Source organism: Gymnogyps californianus, chromosome 8, assembly GCF_018139145.2.
Source record: "Gymnogyps californianus isolate 813 chromosome 8, ASM1813914v2, whole genome shotgun sequence".
Classification (NCBI taxonomy): domain Eukaryota; kingdom Metazoa; phylum Chordata; class Aves; order Accipitriformes; family Cathartidae; genus Gymnogyps; species Gymnogyps californianus.
In genome coordinates, this window is record NC_059478.1 from 18,590,308 (window position 1) to 18,611,576 (window position 21,269).

At 41.4% G+C, this 21,269-nt stretch overlaps 1 protein-coding gene across 2 annotated transcripts in view; it reads right to left on the reverse strand.

Annotated features, from left to right (window-relative positions):
* The window catches only part of LRRC8D (leucine rich repeat containing 8 VRAC subunit D), a 53,590-nt gene that overhangs the window by 17,061 nt on the left and 15,260 nt on the right, over positions 1-21,269 (reverse strand). Inside the window, exon 1 of one of the 2 annotated variants that reach the window (XM_050901268.1) lies at positions 10,810-10,867. The exons of the other annotated variant lie outside the window; for it this stretch is intronic. The gene's annotated coding sequence lies outside the window, so the exon portion shown is untranslated. Of the gene's footprint in view, positions 1-10,809; positions 10,868-21,269 lie in introns of those variants that run through there. 2 annotated transcript variants of the gene reach the window in all.

Here is a 21,269-nt window from a genome sequence, read left to right on the forward strand (position 1 = left end):
CAAACACCCCTCTCTTGGAAGAGGGTAGCCTGGAGGCAACCTGCAACTATCAGGGGACAGCAGGAATTACTTGAGCTCTCAGTTTGCATTTCAAATTGTTGACTCAACACAAAACAAAACCACAAAATGGCCACAAATTGCCCACACAGTGACCCGCATCACGTCATAGCAGAATGCCAGTAATCTTCGATACACCAGATCTATTCATAAGATTGACTGGCACTATTTTAACAAGGATCTACTCAAGAACGTTAGGACAACTAGCCAACCACTTTATTTATATGTTCCTGTTACCTCATCTGCACACTTGGACTACTGCCTGTGCATGTGGGTGTACAGCAATAATATACATATGACTACATTCCCATAAACCGTCAGTTAAGAGTTTAGGATTTGTCATGGCCAGACCAAAACATGAACGAAACCATCCACTTAATTTATTATAAAGTTTTGTAACAGCCTGTCTTTGACCAAGAATTTTGCCTGCCAAATTATGCCTCAAGTACATTTTTTTTTAAATAAGAAAAATGTTATCAAAGCCCAGAACTCTATGATAGTTTTTGTTCCCTTTTAGGCTAAACAGCAATTGTAATCTCCGTTTCAAGTTCCTCAAAGGCTAACAATAAAAAACCTTTATCTTAGATATAAAACCATCAAGCAACTTTGGATTAACAAAACTTAATTAAGTTATTCCTTTAAGCCTTCACTGGTTTCAGTTTCCCAAGAACAGACTTGCTTTAGGAAGCCAAAATGAAGGACCGTTCTCTACTCCCATCACAAAGCTTGGGACATCCACACACAGCCCAATTGACCTTGCATTACAGACCCAAAATGGTAACTTTAAGAAGGCACGTGATTGCAGAGCTATTGCCGTAAGCTGTAAGTTCTTGCACATGGACACAGCCATGACCGTGTTCACACTGAAGCGGCCCTGAATCACAAGGCCTTTGCAGAAATATCAAAGTTGGATCCTTGCTCACCACACTTAAGCAGGCATGAGATGGCTGTTATTTTGGGTTTGAAGCCAAGAAAGGGAAGAGCCAGTACAACAGCTGGCTGGCAGTCAGACAGACATCGTTCTTTAGGCTTGATGGAAAGTTGCAGCCTTGTCCCAAAATGGGGCTAATGGCTTATTGTGCTGCTTGCTCTGTTACGAGAGGCAGAGCCACTGCTGGGTTAAAACATTCTTTATATGACAGACCATTATGGCAATCCTGCTCCTGACTCATTAAGGGAATCCTCTCTCTGTCTCATCATGCCATGCATCAGATGCCACTGCCTTTCACAATACTTGCATTGTATGCTCTATGCTCCTTGTGTAGCACTCAGCTCCTGGGTCTTCATCAGAGTTCCTTCGTATTCAAACGAACAAAAAAAAAAGTGATTTTTGGACAAAGAGCTAGACTCTGCTAGCACTTGATATTTATATTGCATAAAAGGTTCAATTTCCTACTCTATATCAAAACCTTACTGCATTATGCATTGTGTAATCCTCTCTCAAAAAGATTACAGCCCAAAAATTCAGTTGAATTGCATCAGATTTCACACTGTATAACATGGTGGAGTATTTGAGGAAGACAAAGTTTCAAGCTTGACCAGTTATAAAAGGAAGAACCTTTAAGTCTATGCTGTGGACTAGAAATGGGAATAAATCTCCTTTTATTTTCTACATTAGCAACACTTTGACCACAGGAAGAGTCACAAAGTAAAGACATCCTAAAAAAGTTTGCAAGTATTAGCAGTGTGTTGGAATTATTCTTTAATATGTGACTCTATTCTGAAAAGTGATTTAACAAAGATATCATTGAAGGATATAAGTTAGCAGGAAATTTTGCTATTTCCATGTGGGTGTACAATTCACAAATAAAACTATTTCTCTCCAGTTATTGGAACTCTTCCTCAGGGAGTGTAGCTGAGGTTTCCACACACAGTTAATCTGGGGATAACGCTTCTTAGCGTTCTGCATAGACTTACTTGCTGAAGCTGGCCACATTCACTGATACTTGCTTTGTCAAATTAAGAGAAGCGAGTTGTAATAAAGCTTTACTTCCACCCCTAAAGGGAGAAGATACAACTGGCTGTATATGTACAAGAAACAAACAAAATGAGTAATCATGAAGTGGCTTTAAAACAAAAACAAAACCCCCATCAAAAATTAAAACACTCATAGAGGTAAAGGCCAACAGGCTTAGACTACAAGATCTCAAGTTATATAAATAAGAGCAATAATGCTATTGTGACTCATTTATTAGGGAATCTTTACTGCCTTCAGTTAACAAAAAAATTTAAAAAATTGTGTGATCATGGCACGCTTGAAATTATCCAGTTACATAAAATCATTTCTTGCTTCTGAGTTGCTGTTTGTGAATAGCTGCAATTTGAACAGAGATTTGAATGAAGATCCTTCTACCCCCTCACTGTAACACAGACTCAAAATGAAAGTTTATTAGCAATGAGCAAAAGCATAAGCAGGTTAACATGAAATATTCAAACTTTCCAGGTTAGACTTGCATTCAAGCTTTTTAATTAGCAGCTCTACACCTCTATAGTCCAAGGCAAAGGTCAGCAAGGATCAATCAACCAGGTTATGTCACCACAGCCAGCTACTATAGTCTTCTCCAGTCCTCCTCTGACACAGCTGTCACTGTCAAAGCCACAACAGACTACAGGTCTGAATCCTCCAACTCCTAGACAAGGTCCCCCTGCCAACTGTAACACCATCTCACCAACCACCACAGGACAAACTATTTCTTTGTAGTAATTTAAGTCACTGAAAACCCACAGGATATAAAACCATAAATTACCACAACCATGCCAAAAACCAATACAGCCAAAACATAGCAGCAAAGTGCAGTTATTTCTCTATAGATGAAAGCCAAGGGATTTCTAGTGTTTTCTTTCCTCTAATGCACAAAACCAAAACGCCAGCAGCATGTTCCTTGGTAGAAGCCCAAAGACCACTTAAAAGTCTCCATTTTCCAGATGTCTTAGACTACATAACTTATTTCATTACTTTCCCCCCCTCAAACAAAGTACCAAAGCAGCTTCAGTTTCCTCTATGATCCCCTCTGACTCTTGGAACTCCTGTGAGCACACAAGAACACCAAGAGCTATGAACACAGCTTGTATTTGGCATTAACTGAACATCTTTAATTTATGATTTACAATTACATTACAAAATGCACATATACACAAATGCGTCTTACAGATCAAGCCATCTTTCCACAGTTAGCAAATGATGCAATTTATTCAGTCATCACAGTCCAGATCAGACCAGTGACACTGTAAGACATCACGCAAGCAATACAATAGCATGTACTGAAGAACTACTGAAAACTCATTTAACAAATAAAATCCATCTCGTAAAAAAACCCACGGGAGTCTTTTGCCGCAGTATATCATCTGTGTTTCAGACTCAGCATTCCAAAATATTTAGCTTTTTCTACAACAAAGAATTTAACTTGTTTTGGAATGACTGCGCGCAGGGAAAAACATGGCGTTCATACAAGAGCAACAAAATATCACACTTATCAACTGTGCTTCTCCATGCAGCTCTTAAGAGCTAATTCATAGCATCTATGACTTTAACATTGTATTTTCCTCTCTTCAAAGGTCCAGTATCCCTACTTGATGCTTTGCCAGATTAGGGCTGTATTAAGCTAGACAGGCAGCCCAGAGAGGTAGGACTGAGCTGTTACTTTTATCCTTGCACAGAGCTTCAAAGGAAGTCCACTCACTGGTCCCATCTTTGGACCACGAATGGCATGAGCACAAAATAACCATTCCCACCTACAAGGACAGAGATGCTAAAATGCTTGATCTTTTGCATTTGCTCAAGTTTTAAAACTTTTATTACATTACCATTCTTCTGATGTTCTTGTTTTAAGACTCCCCTCCCTCTATTTGTAATTCTGCAGATTCCTTTTCACCAAGACTCTTAGACAGTGCAAAGAGATGTGGGCCACAAGACACATCCAGGAGCTGACTGGTTTTCTTTGAGCATGTACATGTGTTTCTGTGTGGACACAGTGACAAACACAGAAGAGCTCTCCGCTCTTCAAGTGACACCTCAGGAACGTACTGAGGTAGACACTGCCAAAAAGGCTGAGCAGCTACTCCCAGTGCTTGGAGACGATGAAAGGGAAGCAGCAGTGAAACAACCCTCAGTCATTATGCCTGTACCTATACCTCCCCATCAATGATTTCTGTCCATTAGTATCTACCAGATGCAATTGTCATACACAAATAAAGTTGTTGGTGTGCCTGTGTGCCTGCATGTAACCTTGGGAGGAAAAAAAATGAAAAGAAAAAAAGTAATGCAGACTGAAACATTTGTAACTCTCAATTTAAGAACAGAGAGAAGCTCTCTCCAAAACAAGTGTCAGGAGGTAGTTAATAAAGGAAATTGGAGACTTTTGCTTGACAAAAAACACAGCTAGGCCTTCTTCCTTCCACATCTTATATCTTCTTGCTCCATTCCATTCCTCTCTCCACTTCTGAAGACATCAGTCCTCAAATAAAGACCATGCATTTTCTCTGCAGATCAATTACTTTAAATACAATGGAGGGACACCGTACAAGTATGATCACTGAAAAGCTGAATGCTCAAAACCAGTTTGTTACTCTGGTCCACGTATATTCTGTTTGTAGATCAGCATGTATGCCCTGCAATCAGAGGCACAATGATACATTTTAGTATGCAGGGTGCATTCTCCCTTTATCACCACCTCCCCTTCGTACACACGCCCTCAGTGTTCCTTCAACCAGCACTAAGCTCCTTGTCATATTAAATTTAGAAACAGACCTCTGAATCACCAGTTCCTGTTGTTGAAAGTAGCTAGAAACAGATGTTACAGCACAAGAAGTTTCCTAGTAAACAATTATAGAATAATCTGCCCACTACGTTAGACCCCATTGTTACAAAATGTTTTTAAACCCTAGAACAAGAGGTTTTATAGATTTATATGAAACTAAATTTCACTCCCTGAGGTGTCTAATCCTTCCTAGAATCATATTAATTCTTACCCATAATGGTACCATGCAGCAGCGAGTTCCAGAGGTTAATTGTCCACTACAAAAAGGAAAAAAACCCACCAAAAACCCCTTAAAAAACGTTGCTTATAAACTTATTGCTTGTGAGCCTCCCGCTGCACTTACTCCATTCCATTCTACTTTTCCTTGTCACTTCTCCAGATGCACCTTCAAGAAGAGGAACGGAAAGATCTGAGCTACTACTTTGCAAGAGAAGAGCAGCACAAAGATTCCAAAACTGGTTATACGCAAGAAAGATCAGTTCCAGAGAGAGAAGAGCACAGTCCACACAGCACTACACACAAGGTGATCCACCTTGCAGAGAGGAATTACTTCCTAGCATAAGCAGAGTGGAAATGCACCCATGTTTCCCAGTTTGAGTCCATGAGGAACCACATGCATGGTTAGGAAACTCTTGGCAACCACTTGTGGACTCCAATTTCTTCTGTTGCTCTTGAAATATATAACAGAGGAACTATGTATCTCAGGTCAAGAGGCACCATCCATGTATATGCCTCACATGTATGTATGTATATACATACATACACACACAATATATATACTTTCTATCAGAGGCCAGCTGGTGCTCAATTATTCAGCATAGGAGGAACATTTTGTCTTGCAGGTTTGTATAGTCCCATCTATGAATTACTGAAGCCAGAAGGACACCACAGACCACTATACTCAATTATTCCTGTATTTAGCCCAGAGGACTACATGTAACTGTAAGCCAAACCTTTGTTTGCCTAACATAACACTTCCAGAAAAGCTTTCAGCCCAGGGAACATTTTAAGTGGAATCCACCACTTTCCTTTGTCATTTATTTGTTCCAGCGCTTACGCTCCGTCACTGTTACAAATGCATGTCTTATTTCCAATTGCCTGATTTCAGCTCCCAGCCATCATCTCTGTGTTACGCCTGTTTCTGTTAGCCTTTTAGCCTCCAGTGTGCTCTTCCTCAGAAGATGCTTCCTGCCAATTATCAAGCCACCTCGTTTATCTATCAAGAAACAACAGAAGCAGCAACAGAATGAGCTTTTCAGGCTCTCCTTGTGGTACCTGAACACCACTCAGCCTTCAAATATCTGCTCTGACTCTTCTGAACTCACTCCCATTTTCAACAGGCTGCTCACGACCCTGAATCATACACAATTCACCTTCTTTTGCCCATTGCCCCTCAAACTTACACATCTTTGCTGCCCTGCAAGAGGGCAGTCATGTCCAGTTGTTTACTCGCTGTACCCCCAAGTAGTCTTCTCCCCAAGCTCCTATTCTGTCACTATGTTGAAGTACAACACCTGCAGGCCCCATGATCTTGCATCAGACTATATTAAAATGCACTTTTGATTGATACAGCTCACCAGGATACCCAGATTACTCTGTACAAGCTGCCTCGTCCTCGCTTATCACACTGCCTAGCATGATATGGACTGCCAAATCTATCAGTACAGATACTCTCCTTGTCTCCAGGTACTTGATGAAAAGGTTCAATGGAATCTGGCCTCACCTCAATCCTTAAAACAGATTTCTAGAAGCATTCCCATTTGATAATGATTCACCACCAATGACTAACTTTTAAACATCAGTTAGTCAGTTCTTAATTCGTTTACTTTTGCAATACCACAGAGCACTAACATGTCAGGACCGAGTCCTAAAGGGGTATGTCAAAGTCCTAACTGACTACCTCTGCTGTTGCCGAGAAAGAGAACTATAGGTAGGCACTTGGAAGGAGCTAGGGAGTAGTAGGGGACCGCAAGGGTTGGACTGTCTCCCTGCCCCTGCATCAGATGCCTTTTGAAGACATAGCTTTACTACATCTCATGCAGGTCCCTCTCTCAAGTAAAACTTAAGTTTCCAGCATGTCACTATATTTGCTAAGACATACTTCCCCTGAAATTATACAGACCGATATTAGTCTGGCTAATGTTTTATCAATTGAATATTGCATTAACTTTTCCAATATTTTGATGGGGATTAATGTCAAGCTAGCTGGAATATGGTTAAATCGGTCACCCACCCTTCCTTTGTCTACTTTGCACAGTTAATTTTAAGACCCTTAATACCAACAGTTATTAAAAATTGTCTGCAGGCCTACAGACTTTTCAGCAAGCTCTTTAAAACAATCAAGTCATAGCGCTGCTGATTTACATATGTCTATCCCTGGAAGGTAATAAATCTTTATTCATTAAGATGGACTTAATTCTCTGTTGGAATGGCATTCATAGTATCACATTCTGCACCTTCCCAAATACGTAACAGTATTAACAAATATTTCTACTTTTCTTGCATGAGCTACTTTATTATCTCCATCTGGTAACTGGAATTATTTGTTTCCTAACATACTTCAGCTGTAGAAAATATGCAGAGTTAAGTCTCTAACTTACTTCCTAACTTCTAATGTGCTCTAATTCTCATGTATCCATTGTCCCCTTAATTACTGTATTTCACTTTGAAATTTCTAAATGTGTCCTGAAGCCAGAGGGCTGTTAGAGTAGTAGTTGTCTTTTTTCTTTAAACCAGAATTTCAGCTTTTGGGCTATTCAGTATCTTCTTATAGAGATCTCTGTTTTCCATTCACATTTTTCTTCCTACAATAACATTAAGTTCTCTGTGATGACAAATATGCTGTTTTGAAGCATTAAGTATAATTTCTTTGGGGCTGCTCTCTGTTTGTCCATCCTGTACGTAACTGGGTCACACTCGATGGTCCCATGGCAACCACCAACTTCCAGTTGTGTGATACCAAAGTCCACAGTAGCCATCTCAGCTGAAGAGCTGAAACAAGAGCTGACCTGCAACGGGCTGAATTTCCAAGGCACTGAACACCTTCCCATGATGCCAACAGGATGTTCAGCACCTCGGAAGCAACAAAAGAAAACAGTGCATAAAGGGAAACAAACCTGTATGTTTGCTGATTGGCCATTTCTGACATCTCCAAAAAGCATTTAAAAAAAAAATCTATATTAATTTCTCCTATTCCTTGACTGTAAAGGTAAGGCATTTACCAAGTCACCAATTTGGTGAGTCAACCAGACTGGACAACAAACACATTCAGGCTCCTCCTCCTCAGCCTGACCCTCACCCAGGTTAATACCTTCTGCATACTACCAGCCATCTGCTGCTTGTTTGATGAACAAGGCAAAATGAACTGACCTCAGTCCTATCCCAGTGTGGCACTACCACAGAAACTGCAGTGCTCCTCAGCAGTCTCAGCAGAGAACAAAGGCAGTACAAAGCACACGCACTCCGAGTGTAGATACAACATTCCTTACCTGCCCAAGGCGGAAGCATCTACGCTCTACCTGGATTTGCATATGCAGTTGACTAAACTTTAGTACAGAATCAGTCCTTAGCCTCTAGGACCAAGTCTTTCACCGGGCAATAAAACTTAATGTATTCAGCAAGAAAACCACAACATTTGGTTTTGTAATTGCCACAATAGTAGGAAAAACATTCAGAACCTTCCAGTTTCATAACTTTATTTAAATAAATATGCTAACTATTCATACACAGTGATCTGTTAAGTATCCTAGAAGCGTGGTGGTAGCAGTCTACAGATGTAATTCTGCAGTTCAATACACATGGTGGACTTCTCCATATAATCAGGAGTCCCACATGGCTCCTGAAGCACATACTTGCATGCATTTAGTTAGAGTAGAAATTCCTTATGATGTTTAGCACGAGTCTCAATTCAGTAGCTGAAAAGGAAATAACCTGGGTTCTTGCTGTATATCAGCCACTGCAACTCATTTTGCACAACCGAAAATGACTAAGGAAAAATACATACAGTAGTTCAGTCATTCCTCTTCTTATTAAAACAGCAAAATGGGAAAGAAAGTGAAGGAGGGGGGGAAAAAAAAAGATTGTAGCAGTACATTAAAAAGCAAAATGGAGAGCCCTATCCATACCTTCTGCAACAAATTCCCCCTAAATTAGACAGCAAATATTCAAAACCACCAGTTTGCACAGACAGTTCAGTCTGAAGCGTATACTCCCTGTGCTGGATTCCTCTGTCCCCTCCTCTCAGGCCTGAGGTAAAAGTAACTATGCAGGTTACCGAAAGCCTCAGATACTAAAACATTCAGCCTTTTTCTACTACCCAGATTTTCCCAAAGTTCACTGCTTCATACACATGTCTAAAAAAGCTTTGTATGGGATGGGAAGAATCTCAGTTTGGGCTGGAAGTCCAAGATTTGCTGGGAAGGCTCATACTCCTCTTTAACTTCCTTCATCCTCCTCCCCAGCAGCTTAGAAAATCTCACAAGAAATCAGCAGCTTTACCCACCTAAGTAGTGCATTCCATTCACTATAAAAGATTAAATATGTGAACTAGAATTTTCTGCTGAAACTCTCAGTCATTACACAGTTAATGACAGCTTTAAGATGCCATTATAGTGTTTCAAAGGTCTATGGCAAAGACTAAAGCCAGTTCACATTCCTCTCATAATTTCTGCTTAAGGTTAGCAGAGTCTGAAGGAGTTGCTTGAATATTAAATTTAGATGAAAGTACAGAGTGACTTTAAAATACAAGTGCTATTCCTGACTAGTAATACATCTGCGTCCACATAAACCCTCCCAAATCCTTAAAAACAGCCTTCCTATATAACATAATCCACTTTGAGGCTTTGTCTGCATAAGGCACTTTGGATTACTTCTTAAGAGACAAAAACCATACAAATTAAAAAATTGATTGATTAAACTGCTTGAGACCCTCTTCAGACACTCTTTTCCAGAATCAGACAGACTCTCAATTATTTTGCCTCAGAGATGTAGGGCAGTTGAAGCAATTCACTTTAAATTCACACCTTCAGCTGACTCGAATAATTTCTCAATGGCATGTGAAGACAAGCCCTTAACTCCAGAACCACACACAGGATTTACTCGGGAGTTACTGTCCAAAATATCTCCCTTGGGAGACAGGCCCAGACAACACAACACATCAGGATGCTGGTTCAACATCAAACCATTCTAAGACGAATGCAAGAAACCACACAATCAGAAAAGCTTGAATTCTGGTAAATAAATTCATGACTCTGTATTTGCCAGGTTTGTTTTAGAGAAGCATTTCCACCAGACACCTAGCCTTAGTTTGAAAAGCCTCTTATTCTGATACAATTTTCCAAGACTCCATTCCATCCCTCCCTCCCCATCCCCACCCTTTCTCTGCAAGCTGCATCCCCTAGCTGCTCTTTCCCGCCCCGACAGCCGACACAGGGGGCACAATCTAACACAAAACGTGACAGCCCCTGGTTGTAAGATTTCAAGCATCACCTGAATACAACAGAAAGCAGCCTGGAACAGGAATTGCAGGTTCAGATCCAGCAGAGAGGTGCCTTGACTTCGGATGCTCCCTCCCCCGCAGCTAGGCTCTTATTGTTTTTTCCTGGGGATACATTTTCAGATCAGAGCCACGGCCTGCTGCAGATACAGATCAGCTTTGCTCATCCCACAGTTCTGTCACTGACAAAAAATAGCTCTGGAGGGAGAGGAGGAGGTTTTCAGCTGTTTTCTTCTCCAGTCCTCTCTAGCCGTTTCCTCTGTCTTTGTCCTCTCCTTTCAGCTTTTATACCTTGCAATAAGGGAGAAGCCATTTTCTCATGTTCATAGCTTGATGTCAGAGTAACTGTTTTCTTACTCTATGGAGCCAGTAAATCCCCAGATCTGCCTTTAAAACAAATTTAATAGTAGCCACAATGTTCCAGCAGCACCCTCAACAACATGATCACCAGGCTTTTCATGGAAGAGCTGAAAGAAGCTGGCATCTTACTTGTTTCCTTACCGAAGGCAGCCCAGAGAAGCAGCTGGAGCCAAACAGGAGTGGTCCGGATAGACGCTTCTACTAGGCACCACTGATACTCTACAGGATTCAAAAGAACCACAGGAGAGGGACATTTTCCTAGACAGGATCAAAAATAGATGGCTTTAAGATGGCTGGAAAGCATCTAATATACTATTCTTCAATTTTCTCATGAACAGTAACTTTATTCTTCCTGAAACACTGATCGACATTTGATCCTGTTATGAACAATTCTGAGGCCTCCCCCACAGAGCATCTAAGCTGCATCACATTAAAGCTGTTCCTTTCTCCTTGCCTCTAGCATATTCCTAACATGTAAACAACTCTGCTGTGCACACAAGCAAAGGCACAGCTAACTAGTGAAAGCTGCAGCACTAAGGGCACCATAGGAACCCATCCAATCCTAATAACCCATTATTTTCACAGGGCACTGTATTTATTAACTAGAAGCCAACTGCTATTAATGCAAATGTACACGTGAAAAATGATCCCATTAGAAAAGCTGAAAGAATATTACAGAGTATTATTTTTCATTAATAGTCATGTTTCACAGGCTTTGTTACCCCCCCAAACCAAACATACAAGAGAAGTCAGTCTGAATGATGGAAGAATTGTGACAAGACTAGGAGAAAGGCAAGTGTCAGAAAATCCAAGCAGGCTTACTGTCTGAGGATTTCTCAGTTGATGTGACACCATATGACAAGTAATGTTCTTGTGGCCAAGCCTGAAAACCTATAGGGACTATTTCCAGTTCAGCTTAAAAAAAAAAAAAAAAAAAAAAAAGAAAAAACCCAATCTCACCTCTCACCTATTGGGCAGTGAAGTAATTACCAGGAGATACACTGTTACAAAAGTTACCAAAGTTTAATGCAAAAGCATTGCCTAGCCACATATTTTGTGTATGTTAACTCTTGCTTTACAGGCTCTGGACCAAGCATACGAGGTGAGCTGCCCTGGTGAGCCCTGGTGCTTGGAGCAAGTTTCAACAGCCAGATCCACCCACTCTGCCACGGAATCCCCTTACACAGCACCATTGCTCAACCCACAAATCTCTCTCTGCAGGCAAGTCTGCAAGTAGGAAAAACTAAGGTCTGGAGGAAACAGATCATCTCTGACCCCTATCTCATCCAGGCGTTCTGCAGTGATCCCACAGGAAAAGCAAATGTAACTGCAACTACTTCTGTTTAGGGCCTTCTCCACATTAGGAGGTTTCCAATGGCAGGAATCCAGAGCGAAGCAGCTCTGGAGTTGTGAACTGAATACAGCTGCACTGCCAGGCTCAAACACCAGGACCTAGACCAAGCGAGGGTGCCTTGGGACACTTCCTTCTGACCAGTGCAGTTGCACAATTTTTTGCCTCTTCGGTTAAAACAGAGCCCAGTGACTTCTTGCTGTCCTTCTGTCCACACCTACTCTACAAACTGGAGCAAATCAGTCATGTCCCAACACCCACTAGCTTCCTCTGGCTTACTTCATACATTCAGAAATGTCAGACTACGAATTCCAGACCCTGCTTCTTCCTTCCACAACGCAAAGTATCACCCTAGTCACTCATATCCTTCTCCCCTCCCCCTTCTTGTCAAATTCCACTGCCCATGCTGCCACCAGAGCAAGTTTTACCTACTTGAAGCCATGAAATCATCCACTTCTTCCCAGCATCCCTCAAGAGCAAACTGCTTTCCTGTCCTCCTCTCTCTACAACCCAGCAGGTGAACACCCACTCAGTCCTGCACATGACATTTACCCAAAGAGGTTTTACTGGAGTAAAACAAGCATTCAAGGAGGTCTAGTTTTATCAATAAAATTGCATATCCTTCCCTGCAGCTAAAATTTCTTCATCATCCCCACATTTCCCACTTTCAATCCTTTTAACACAAATTAAAGAAAAAAAGCCTTCCCCTTCCATATTTTGTACCAAGGCAAATGGTTGTTTTATTACAAAGGTCAAGCAACCTCTTTTTACAAAACTAACTGGAGTCCAACTCCAATGCTATCCTTGCAAAGCAGTCCTGCACACTCTTTTTCCACTCTAAAAACCCTACTCATGGTAACTCTGCACCACACAATAAGTGTTATAAAGAATTTATACAGCAGTGCAGCTAAATCTTAACTTCTGACTAAGGTAAATTAAAGTTCACGGTTAAAGTAGGCCAAAGTGTATCACTATCTGCAAGCTGGAAAATTTAGACAACTCTTCACAGACTCAGGCCTTGAGAAGTGCAAGGTTCAGTTGCTGCACCCTATGTATCTGACAAAATGCAATGTCACAAACACCAACACCAGAAGGTTGTAGCTACATCTCAGTGCCAAATATCTGACAGCCATCTCCTTTTTAGAGGAGCCTGATCAGAAGACTATAGCCGAGCCATAATTCAGGATTTAATGACTAAGGAGACCATTGAACTGAAAATGTGAAGCATTTCAGGTTTAAATTATGAATGATAGTGACAGCTCAAGTTAAAATTATTACACATTTTCGTTCACCTTTCACATTTATAAATAAATAAAAATGAAAGAAGGGTTGGAGAGTGGCTTTTTGTACACTGTCAGCAAACAAATGCCTTGACGTATATTCATCACCCACTAAACATTCAAGATTCAGTATCAAAAATGACCACGACTGCACATAGCATAGTTTTAATTAAAAAAAAAAACCAAAACACAGTTTATTACCTCTTCTAGGATCAGAGCCACAAGACCTACCTTGTATCAAAGATCTGCCCCAGAGGGTATCAATTTACATCTTCAAGGATTTCAAAAGGTTAATGAAGCTTCCATGCCTTTCCTGAATTGGTTTTGATTGACCCCCTGTCTTTGGCCTACTGCAGTTGAAAAACTCCTCAAACAGAAATTATTTATGCTAATTTAACTGAATTCAAAGGGCCAGTTTTGAATCATCCCTTCAGGGTCACACTGCAGTCTGCAGCATTCTCCACTTTTACCACTATCCCAGCATAAAGGCAAAAAGGCACCATGGACGTCGGGTTTCCTGTTAGACACCCAGGAACCTGTAGAAATATAAGGCCAAGGCTTTTGACTGACAAATGCCTATTGAGGAAAAGAAAATGAATCTGTACGCAAGAGCATACAAACACTGAAAAACGGGAATACCTTTACCCATGAAGCACCTAGTATACCAGTGCAACCCAAAAAGGTTATAAGCAAGTATAATTAACCCTAACACTCACCCCAAAATAATGGGAACATTTCGCTCTTTCAAAGTGCTGTAACCTCATCAAAATGCTCGAACCAAATTTGATATTTATATCTCTATAAATAACGTGTAAGCAAAAGCACAGAAAAAGCAACATTTGCAGTTCAGGGAAAGACATCAAAACAAACATGTCCATAGTACTCAAATGCTGAACTACATGTGGGAATCTGATGATCTTTTGAATGGCTGAAAGCTGGGACACAAAGGAAAGGGCTTCTTGTTTTTAAATTAATTATTAATCAGTCTTTTCAGCCATCAAACCCCGGCAATGACTCATCCACTTTTTTTACCAAAGTCTAAATTGTTATGAGAAGACTGCAATTCCACTGGAACATTACCCTCCTGAGTGCAATACTTAACCCTGCATATGAGAAAGGATTTTAGTAGGTTCATTCCTCTCTCCCACAAAAAGATCATGTTATCATTGAACCTGAAAAGAAAATCACAAAAAAACCCCATAAGGCAAAATAGTATTTAGAATTTTTACATTGAGAGAAACAAGAGAAGATAAAGTCCACCTCAGTTATTCATAGCAAAGCCAGTATTCTTCTGGTGATGGTATGCACTGCAAGCAATGAGAGAATTCACATCATCAGAAATCCTCAATAATCGTGCCATTAAACGATCCAATTCTTTTACACTCATACAGACAGTTCCTACTGTCTGTAAAGGAATTTAGTTTTATGGAAGCATGGCTTGATAGGAGTTGCTTTTTAAGCTTACAAAATTAAGAACTTGATCCTATACCCCACATCCATGTAAACCTCTTTTCAGAGTTAACAGCTCTATTAAATAAACTAAGCTGCAAGACTGGAGCTCAGTTGGTGTTACCTATGTACAGAGCTTGCTCTTTTCATGCACTAAAATTATATCAGAACATTACAACACATTTGCATATCTCCCACACATGCGACTTTTTGCCAGCAGTAACAAAATGATGACATCAAGGCTTAGAAAACGTACCAGACAGAGATAGAACGAGAGGGTGGAGTTTCCTGCAGGAACACCCAGACTGAAGTCCAGCAGCTCCCAGTGAAGGTGCTGCCTTTCTACCAGCCTGATGCCTTCTTATCAGGCTCCCACTTATCAGTGTCAAATGTGAAAACTCCACCCAGGAAACAAAAAGCTTCCTATTGTTTCTCCCCTCTCCACAGCCTCCTGGCTACTATCAGGAAAAGTGGTATAACTCCACCCTTTTCCCATGAGAATGGTTTCCATTTTTCCCTTTTACTGTGTTCAGCCTTGGAGCTACAGTGGAATAGGAGGAACAGGAAAAAGAAGTCTCTGCTGCATTCTCTCTCCCATATGGTTTTCCTGGGAATATTTCTAGTGGCAGCCCACACTGCTGCCCTTGATTTTAATCATGCAGAAGTAACATGAAATTCGCATGACTCTTGTCAGTTTTCCAGCCACACAAGTTTTGCAAAAACATAAATTAAAACAATCAGACCTTCCAAATTTAACCTAGCAAAGCTATAAAGAAATCACAGGTAGCAGACCTCTTGGAAGAGTTTGATTTACACATTGGTGCACAGTTATTTTCAGAAAAGCTTTTAGTTAAAAAATAAAAATGACGACAGTGCTGACGATTTCTGGCACCTTACCTCCTCCTAGGCTGCCAGTAAAAAAAAAAAAAAATATTTTTTTTTAATTGATCCAAGTAAAAGGAAGTAATAAAAAGTTACTATCAATCACAGGAAAATACCTGACCTGCCATGAATAAAGTGTTACTAAGGTGTGAGATTAAGTTTAAGTGATTTTCAAAGTCAATAGTGGAATCCAATGTCATAATTTAAGGTGTGCTACATACTAGAAATTGTAACTTGAATGCTCAGGTTGTACAGAGCCATGGCCTTCCCTCTGATTCTTTCCAGTGGCCCATTTTTCCCAGTCCCACCCTACCATGGCATCCCAATAGTGAAGCTCAGTTAAAATGCAAGTAGAACAAATCAATTAATCTGAAACTCAGGAAGGTCTCAAATATTGTGTAGAAAAAAATGAAAACAAGCCCATACAAGTGAGACAGTATAACAATAACAGACTAAATACAATATCTTCCAAATGATTAATAATCGTTTATTAATGATCAAGTTAGACAGCTGCAGGGAAAGTGCCTTTGTACCACAATTTGATGAAGACTCAACTAGAAAGAAATGAAAAAATCAAAAATTACGTTTGCTAGTATCAAATCAGGCCAAGTACACACCACGCACATGGGGATAAGACACTACTCTAGGAAGCAGGCTTTCTGACACCAGCACACTTAAGATCTAAATTACCATGGACTAGGGAGCGGAAAAATGCAGAACCTCATGAAAAGAAGGCAAACCCTGCTTACAAAATAGCAGTGAGTCAGCTCCTGAGGACTGGTCTATGACTGCTCTGAAAACAAGATGCACATTCCTTATGTGCCCTCCGGTTGTACAGAATGAAAACAAGTCCATCCCCTAAATACTTTTAATATGGTAGATGATATCCCAAAAATGGTGTCAAGAAACGTCAGTAACACTGTTTAACCCATTCAAACTTCAGAAAACATTTTCAACCAGTGCTGATCCACACAGCCTTTTAACCCTATACACATCTATCCATGTTTGGTGCATTTAACAAGCAAGAAATAGCCTCAGATCAATCAGAAACAGCTTATCTTGGGGATACCTCCAACTCTAAAAGGTCATTGAGTTATTTTTAAGAGAATCTCTTTCTAAAATGCCATGACCCTTTAGCCTGCCTAGTTCCATCATCTGTGATCAGACTGTCCAGAAAGCCAAGAATAAGCTCCAAGGCCTTTTGTGACAAGCTGTGAAACTCAGCCATTTAATATTATAAGGAACACTAAGTAACATGGCTACTCCGAGCATTTATTTGGAGAACACAACTACATTTGTCCTCACTCAAAAATCAAAGATAGCTGTCGGGTTTTCACAACCCATCTCCCCCTTAGCAAGTGCCCTTGGCTGCAAGCAGCTCTCTCCTTGACCACATTATAGTCCCTAAACAACAACAAAATGAGCTATCTGGGGGCCTTCTTGTCTTCTGCTCTTTTTTGTTGTTTTCAGATGTTACTGGTGACTGGCGCTTTTCCTGGTATATTGACTATTTCTGAAAAAAAAAAATATTCAAAGAATTACTGCAGCACACATGCAGGAAAAAAATAGCTCAAATAAGTCAGCTCTATCAATATTACTTTGCTGACAAGTATTAAAACAAGGTGCTGGCCACTGAATATCATGCCAGCACACACTGAATGGAAGCACCCTGTCCAACCCCTCCCAAAAGAACAGAAACCTTGAAACTGGCTCATTTCAGGGAAAGGATTAAAGGTTGTTTTTTCAGGTGTTGTTCTTGCACACTGAATACCTCTGCCAGACATTGCAGTTTATCATTGCTAAACACTTATATTGCAGAAGTACCTAGGGGCCTCAAGTAGGTCAGGGCCTCAGCATGCAAGGTACAGAATATATGCATAATACTTGACAGCCCTTGCCTCATCATATTTTTCTATTTCAAGTGTTTGTCTTCCCACTAACACAGCTATGGGAGCAACCCACGCAAGCAAAAGAAACTCAATGACACCACAAAAAAACCAGCCGAGTTCTACCAACAATATATGTAAGTGCTATCCAACATACAAGGAAAACAGAAGTAACTCTACCCCTCATTAGGATATTACATATAAGGATCTAGCTAAACATCAAAGCAAAGCAGGTTTGGGGCTTTTTAGGTTGGCATAGCTCCAGCTATTATAACAAAGACAGAAGTGGCTGTTGAAATAAGCTTTGGTAAATGTTTATGAATGAGAGCTCCAATTCTCATTTTCCCATCCCCTACAACCTAGACATACCCTTTTAGTGGAAGAAAGAGTTTCTCAGTTGTTGCCTTCAGACTGAACCCTGGTTGAGACATAGCAGGGGTGCAAAACCAAAACAAACAAAAAAATTTACATGAGCTGTAGGGAGAGAAACTACAGAGTGCTAAAAAAACACATTTGCATATCTTAAGTTAGCTGCATTAAAGATGGACAAATATGCCATAAATCTGAAATAATGCTTAACAAGATGATAGAGTTCTTGGCAACCTGATTATTTTACCAAGCTGACAGCCAGTTATCCCAGATTGTCTCAATCTAAATACACATACCAGGACGGCACAATCCAGAGGAGCAGACCAATACATTCCTATAACATTACCCATGGTTTTTGCTCCACACTGCTGTCCCTTCTGGTACCTCCCTGCTACACCACCACCCACCTCTGCCTTCCCAAACACTCATCCACATCCTGCAGAGCTTCCCCGCAGCTCCCCATCCCATTCCCTCAGCTGAAAAGGAAATACTGGCATTGCTGTGGATCTTGACTGCAAGTCACCACCAATCAGCTGCTGCCCAGGGACTAGTGAGTACACAGACTTGGGAAAAAACAGCCATTACTCATCAACCAAAAGGTGGTAACCTGACATGGGACTGTCTAGCTCTATCACAGCCCATTGCTTCCTGCATCTATAGAAAATCCCATGCAACACCCCTATTTCCACAGCCCTCCCCATATCCCCCATGCCACAGCAATGTCCACTGCCCCCAACGTCCGGCAGCACTACTAACGTCCCAGCCCAGTGTCACAGGAGACAGCAAGTCACCACGCGACATGACCTGCCAAAAAGGCAAGGCATGCGGGACTGCCAGATCCAGTTGCAAACTACAGCCGGACCCCAGACTGTAGCTCTGGTGCAAGCAACAATCTGGGTTTTTTGGGGGGTGGTGGTGGTTGAGCTTTGCCTCTAAAGCCCCAAACCACTATGCATCCTCCATAGAAAAGATTGCAAAAAAACCTGGGCAGTGTTCTCCTTGACTATCGCAGGACTTCAGAACAACACATGGCGGGGGCGGGGGGGGGAGGGCGGGCAGGGTCTGTCTGGGGTTTTCCTTTTTTACAAAATTTCTTTTCATGAATTTTTTTTTCCCTCCTAACGTTTCAAACACCAGTAATGTTAACAACCATTAAATTCCTTACGTAATTACTTGAACTGCCCATAAAAATTGTTTTGCAGCCTGCCTGGAAAAACATTTTACTTCAAAAGGTAGCAGATTCAGTTTATGAGCAGAAAAATCACATTTTTTTGCCCAGCTCCTGCAGAATGTAAGAGTTAAGGGAATGGGAGACTGATGCCTTATTGATCAAATCAATTCTAATTACGCATAGAAAAACTTTTCCACAGCTTCCAATAATACGCTGAGCAACAGCTACTTCATGAAATGCAGTCAGGTAAGTGGAAAGTTTGGGAGCTTATCGCTCAGCAACAAAGGCCAGGATTTTATATATCCAGTCACCGGAGGCAGTGGAATGTTATAATTGCAAGCAAACTCTAGCACTTGAAATAATAAATAAAATTAGAGAAATGTATTATTTAAATTTAAAATTTTTCTAAAAGAGGCCCATAAAAAGCTGTGGACAGAGTAACACAATGTTACAGCTAAACCACAGCAGCACTAAAATAATTGGGCAAGAAACAGCTGTTTTTGTTCATTTTTTCCCTTGCAAATCTCTCTCTCTCCCCCCTCATCTTTACTGTCTGAGATGCCAGGCAATAATGTCACCAACTTCTTATGGTGTGTCCTTTTCACCATCAAGAGGCGCAAATATAGCATTACTAGACAACTTGTTAGGCCCATGTACACAAGGAAAACCAGGTCTTGGAAAGGCCAACTCTTCCCCATCCCAGCCCAATCCCTTCTGTGGTTTCTCAATTGTTGGAAGTGTTTCACCTCCCTGTGAAACTAAATCAGGTATGGACAAGGATGGGCATACCTTGCCCTTTGATGCTGAATCTCACTGTGCTGACTTGGTGCTCCAGTGTTCACAGCCAGCCTCTAAGAGAACAAGAGAACAAGCACACTGTGATGGTGCTCCCTTATTGAAGAGAGCATCACCTACCGAAGACAAGGGACGAAGCTTGAGCGAGCAACCACGTGTTAAGAATCTCTTCCCATCTATCCAAAACGCACCTCCTGAGATTCCAGTCGAGAATGGAGTGCAGGTAAATATTTCAAAACAACATCATATTGTGTCAAAACACATAGCTAAGATTACTGCAGCCTACTGAATTTGGTACACATCCAGTAGGATGAAAACATGCAACACGACATTATGCCACTGAAGGTTTAAAGAGAGCACTGCTGCATTTTGACCCCGCTCAGATTTTTCTCTGCTATAGCAAGTTCACTGACAAACACCCATGAGCGCTGTCCTCTTCCTCCCCCCGTGCTGCAGTCGGTATCGCTGCCCGCAGCCGGGCCGGGTTCAGGCTCGCAGGAGGACAAGCTGGCTGGAAGCAGCTCAGCTCACAGACGCGTGGCTGCGGGGACTGGCTTTTGCTATCAGTAATGGACAAGTCTCCCGTTGTCCATAGGCAAAGAATTATGGGAGCAAAAACTGTGGAAAAAACACCAAAGTAGGGCTACTTTCCAGTTTCTGTATCTAACGTTAACATTGAAAATTCTGCTGGGAGGACAGGAAGAAAGAAAAGATAACTGGACATGAAAATTGTAACATTGGAGTGAGATACACAGAAGCCCTTTTCATTGCAAAGAGGTAGTCAAAATGACATCTATATCTACACCTAAGGAAAAATTTACTTCTGCCTTCAGGCAGCCTTGGCAATAACATTGTTGCAAGCAAAAAAAGAGTTTATCAGTTTGGGGGGAATTTAAATCAATTTAATTTATCCATCAATTAATAAACTTCTAATTAGTGCTTCTGGTATTGAAACACACACGGGAAACAGTGCCCTTGCTTTTCAGTCCCCTCGCCGTACCTGGTCCCAGGAGGGAGGCAATGGGGCTGGCATGTGGTGCTTCCTCCGCCGCTCACGGTCCCTGCAGGGTCTTCTGGCCCCCCTTTGGCACACAGCAGGTCCCTTGTGTCAGCTGGGGAGCTGGCTGGAACCGGCTGTGACCAGCGCAGGGCAGCCCTGCCCTCCTCCCTCAGCCCTCACTGCCAACACCGTGCCAACCACGGCCGATACCAACATCGATATAACTCGATATGTAAGCAGGCAGAGCTGCAGGGAGCCCCTACAACATGGTGGGAGCACACCTCAGTATTAAGTTAGAAGTCGATCTGCAGGCGAACATCCAGGAAAGTCTGCCATTTGCAACACGTCTGGAACCAGCACACCCTACTCCAGAGGCTAGGGAACGCTTCGAAACACACAGCTCTTCAGGACGTCCATC